This window comes from Mesoplodon densirostris, chromosome 1 (genome assembly GCF_025265405.1).
Source record: "Mesoplodon densirostris isolate mMesDen1 chromosome 1, mMesDen1 primary haplotype, whole genome shotgun sequence".
NCBI classification, from domain to species: domain Eukaryota; kingdom Metazoa; phylum Chordata; class Mammalia; order Artiodactyla; family Ziphiidae; genus Mesoplodon; species Mesoplodon densirostris.
This window is the reverse complement of record NC_082661.1, coordinates 117,807,947-117,813,506: the sequence shown is the minus strand read 5'-3', so window position 1 is coordinate 117,813,506 and position 5,560 is coordinate 117,807,947.

Below are 5,560 nucleotides of genomic sequence, written 5' to 3'. Positions count from 1 at the left end.
GCATAAGCCATAATGACTCTCCCGTGAATCAATATGTGAAAAATTCTTCCATCCATTGAATGAAATCCTGTTTTTCTGTAGCTTTGCATTTCATTTGCATGTAATTCTATGGATTATTTGTTAGTGGTTGGTAGATCCCGATAACATTGACTATCTTCTTTTCTGATAGGCGTATGTTGAACTCCCAGTGTCCCATTCAGTTAAAAATGGAGTATAATCTCTGGACTCAGAAGTTTTACACGTGGCATAAAGACAACAGCTGGGCTGGCACCATCGTTTTGCATTTATATGGAATCCCTCCTAAGGCTTTTCCCCTTTGCTCTTCAACAGGCGACTCCCAAGAGGACTGTGAGGAAGGAGACTTGTTTTGAAGCCATGTCAAAAGGATGCTATGCAAGCACTGCTTCAAAAGAACCCTTACCCTGGTTAACTACCAGAGAACAACTGGCCTGAGAACTTGGCATTCTAGAAAGCAGAATTCAGGTAAACTTGAATGTCTTTATTCATTCTCTCTCAGGGTCCACGTCCAGAAGCAGTCAGGGCTAAGCAATCTGGAGTCAATCTTTAAGGTCTGGAAATTTGCTTATAAACATTAGCCAGATGGTGTCATGCAATGTGAAGAACGAAATAAAAAAAAACCCAGCAAGTGAAAGTGACGTACTAGAGAAAGGGTATGAGATGAGGGTTTTCTCGTGGGGTGTACACCCAATATGCCGTCTGCTACAGGGACTTCAGTTTTGAGGGCACGCTAGGGAGGGGACATACTTCTTTCTCTCGGTGCTTCTCTTCTGGGTGCTTGAGACAACAGTGACTCAAATCCTGGCCGTGATTGTGCATATCCCTTGGGAACATGTGGCCAGAGTGAGACGAGTGCCTATAGGCCCATTCCAATGGATGGTGAGAAAGAAAAGTCCGTGAAACAGTGAAGCATGAGGCTTGTTCTGCCATGGAGTCTGTTCCTTTATTGCTTGCCTCCAAAGAACTACCTGTGAAGGCTTCCTCTCTGGTCAGGTTTGAGAGGAGTAATTAAAGGAAGAGAGTTAGCATTTGAGCACAAGGCCTGGGACATCACAACACGTCAACCAAGGTGGGCTGTCTTTCCCTATTGAAATGTTTTCTTGGTTTATCTAATGATCCACACACAACATTCAGAAATGACTGAAAAATGAACACACGGTGCTCTTTGGTCTTCAGTAATGAGGAAGCAAGCGCGTCATTTCACTGTTGAAGTCAGTGGCACACATTTCAAAGATGGGGATCGGGTACATCCGTGTGTCCTGACTTAGAAATGACTGTGGCCTGTATCCACTAAGAGGTAAATAACTGTAAATGAGTACTTCCCAGGCAGCACGGGATTTTAATTATTGTCATCTGGGTTTAGTGAGTTTTTGACAGGGGCACTTACCAATGTACTGTATGTTATGAAACAGTACTGCCTAAGGTGACTTAAGAGAGACAGAGAAACATTACTCAGGCATCCATGAGGCAAAAAAAACAAAAGAGAGCAAGTGAGAGTAAGAGGAGAGAGACAGAAATAGAGAGGGAGGAAAACAGACAGACAAAGACAGGTAGAAGGAGGGAATCAGAGACAGAGACAGAAAGACTGACATAGAAACTGACTGGTTTGATGGTAAGAGTAATCGAGAGAGAGGGTGTGCCAGCGAGCTCAGTCTGACTGTGAGAGAGCAAACATTGTCTCCCCCATCACAGGTCTTGACCTTGGATACCAGGAAGGTGACTAAAGGAGGAATGTTTATTTTCTTTGATGCACATTGTATTTTCTGAAATTCTGTGCTCTTATTCAGAGATAAAAGTATTACTCTTTGGATAGTTATATATAACTATATATTGTAATATCTATAGATATAATATAAAGCTTATACCTTTGAATCATTAATATTTCCATGAGGGGCAGATGGGCCATACTGGGTTTTCATTGGTTTGCTTACTTGTTTGTTCTGTTGTAAATCACTGCAATAGATCTTGGAAATAAGTTGATAACTTGTGGCTTAAATGAGAGCTAGGGCATGACCATTCTCTAGTTCTGGCTGAGGAACTGGCAGTAATACATATTCTGGCTCTTGAGCTTGAACAATAGCTGTGGCTTGAGCTTGCTCTGGCTCTGGAGCTGTAGTGGGCAGTAGAGGTGTACCTGGCTCTAGGTCTTGATTTGTTTCCAGAGCTTGTTCTGGAGCTTGTGCTGTAGCTCCAAGAAGAGAAAATATCAACAGGACTGCTTTTCCAGTGCCTCCAAAGACAGGAAACTTCTCACTGCCAATCAGTGAAGTCTCAAGCCAAGATGCCACCCCCAGGAAGTCTTCCCAGACTGCAGTCTGGGGAACCAGTGATCTGAGTCTCCTCAGAGGCCCAGTTCCAGCCTCGAGAAGCTCTGTTCTGTGTGGCTTCGCCCCTTCCCCTCCCCACTCGACCCCCATCACCCACCCTGAGTCTTCCTCACCATCACCCTCTGTCTCAGGGGGCTCCAGGTGCTCCAGCTGTGCCAGGAGAAGGTGGGCTTGCTGCTTCAGGTCTTAGCCAGGCATGCTGAGCTCTGTGTAAGCCAGAAGCATATTCAGGCGGGGAAATTCTGGGGGCTGGTGGAAATGCTCAGGGTAATGGTGCAGCCAGGTGCCCAGCATGGAGGACACGGCCCTGGGGGGGAGTCAGTTGGGCAGCCAAGTCAGAGACCGGGCATTTCCTTCCACACTGTGCTCCCAGGGTAGCCCTGGTTGTGAGGTCTAGTGTGACTGTCTGACTCCAAACTAGAATGGAAGCCCTGGAGGGCAGGACTGTTGTGTGCTTGGTGCATTAAATGATGGGTGTTCCTAGAAAAATGCCTGTACCTAGTGGGCCTTCCTCTATATGTGAAGAATGAATGAGCCCCACCAGCCCCATTGCACACATCTGAGCAGCCTGGGGCCCCACTGCTCGCCCCCAAGGATCCCTGCTCTCACTCATCCAGGACAGGGCACCCCTAATAGAATCACTCATCACCTTGCACATGGGAAAAACGTTCATCCCAAGGTCAGAGGCACAGTGACAACTGAGGCAGAGGCTTCCTCATGGGGAGGAGGGACGTGATGAATTAGCACAAACACGGCACCTCCAGCAGACCTTTCCACAGGCCAGGTCCCCAGAAAGCACTTTCCGTGAAGGACCTGCTGGTCCCTACAGTCACTGTAGGGCGCTGGTCCTCTCTTTACCCTAGTGTGCAGAGGGGCCAACTGAGGCTCAGAGAGGTGGAGGGACATTCCCACATGTCACAGCTAATAGGTGGCCGAGTCACCAATGTCCCACAGTGGGGAAAGTGCTCACCTTGTGAAGAGAAGCTCCAGCATCTGCTGGGTGGTAGGGAAAGCCCTGTAGGTGCCCAGGAATGTGGGGAGGTTGGAGGGGGCCCCGCCCAGGAAGGCAGGCACCAGGTTTCCCACCAGCTTCTCCAGCCTGCCTGCCTGGATGCTCCACACCATGCAGGTCTCGTTCCTGCCCACTGTGAACACATTTTTCCCTTGGGGTGGAACAGAGAAGACATCTGGAATGGCCTACCATACAGTATTTCAAAGAGGCTTAATTTAGGCCTGCTTCTGGGAGCCACTCTGATCTGTAGCATGGCACCTGGCAAAGCCTTATCCCAAGTTAAATTAGTCTCGGCATATTTTAGCAATGCTCCTTTTTAATGTATAATTCATTTTCTTGGTTTTTCCTGTTGATTGTGGTCTCCAGGGTGAATGTAGCTTCCAATTTGCAGTGCTTTAGACACATGTTGGGTTATGCTAGAGACAGAAGCAGGCCCATTATCACTTTGAAGGGTATTAGGCAGGAGATACTTTCCTTAAGGAGGGCTTTAACTAATCTGAGCCTCCTGGCATTTTGACAAGTCAATCTGCAGGAGAAGTGACCCTGTTACTGCTTGATAATTGCCTTCCTTTGCTGCCTTCTTTGCAGCTTGGTCAGCTAACCAGTTGCCTTTTATTATATGAACTTCACCCTTTCGGTGGCCTGGACAGTGCATTATGGCCAATTGTGAGGGCTTGTGGGCTGCTTCTAATAGTGACAGGATTTAAGAAGCATGCTTTATGTCTTTACTGTTTGAAGTGAGGAGCCCCTTTTCTTTCCAGATTGCCCCGTGAGCATGCACCACGGAGACTGCATAGTGAGAGTCTGTGTATATATTTACTCACTTTCCTTCAGTCAGTAGTAGGGCTCTTGTCAGAGCAATGATTTCTGCGTTCTGGGCTGAGCTGCCTGGGGATAGGGCTTTTGCTTCAACAGTCTTTCTAAGGGTTACCACCGCATACCCAGCACGTCACCTACCTTGGTCCATGAAGCTGCTTCCATCGGTAAACAGTTCCATATCTGGCTCAGCCGAGGGTTAGTCGCTTACGTCCTGTCTGCTAGAGTACACTAGCTCGATGACGGTTAGGCATTTGTGCTCTGGGGCTTGTGCAGCATTAATTGGGAGCATTGTGGCTCGATTGGGGCTCAAGTGACCTGAAGTCTTACATTGAAATTGTCTAAGAGAATGGCTTGGTACTTTCCCATTCTCCCAGAAGTCAGCCAATAACCCCCTTTTTGTTCCAGTAAAGAAAGAACATGGTGAGGGACATACACAGTGGTGGGTTGCCTCAGGGTAAACTTCTGAGTTTCCTGAAGTATGTCATAAGTAGCTGCTACAACTTGAAGGCAGAGAGGCCATCCCTTAAGTCTGTTCTGGTTGTTTTGAGAAGTAGGAAACAGGTAGAGGGATATTCCCCAGAGTTTGAATTAACACCCCGAGACTTATGCCTTGTCTCTCATGTACACACAATTTGAAAGGTTTCTTTAAGTCTGGTAGTCCCAAAGCCAGGGCTGAAACTGACTTTGTTTTTATTGTTTCAAAGGCTGTTTGAAACTTACTTTAGTCCAAGTAAGGGACTCAAGATCATGTCCCTTTAAAGTCTCACAGAGGGGCTTTCTGTGGGCCCACAGTTCGGGATCCATATCCAACAGAACCCTGTCATTCCCAGAAACCCCTTCAGCTGTCTGCGAGTCTTGGGTGTTCCCAAGCCTGCAGTTACCTGTTTTCTATCAGGCAAAAGATCCTGCTGTCCTTGGGAAAGGACAAAATCCAGATACATGACTTGTTGCTTACATATTTGGGCCTTTTTCTGGGAAACTTTATATCCGTTGTTGGCCAAATAGTTCAGTGTTCTGATGGTATTTTGTAGACACTTACACATGTAGGGCTCGCTATGAGCAAATTGTCCACATTTTGGAGTAAGAGTCCTTCATCCAATATTAAGTTTCTAAGGTCCCTAGCTAACATTTCCCCAAACAAGGTAGGGGAATTCTTAAATCCTTGGGGCAGGACTGTCCAACAATACTGTTGGACTGCCTGTGTTTCTGGGTCCTGCCATTCAAAAGCAAATAGCTGCTGTGATTCTTCTGCAATAGGAATGCAGAAAAAAAGTATCTTTCAAGTCCAAAAACTGAGCACCACCTGTATTCTCCCAGAATAGTTGTGAACAGAGTGTATGGCTTAGGTACCACAGGGAGCAAATCTTGGACTGTTTCATTAATA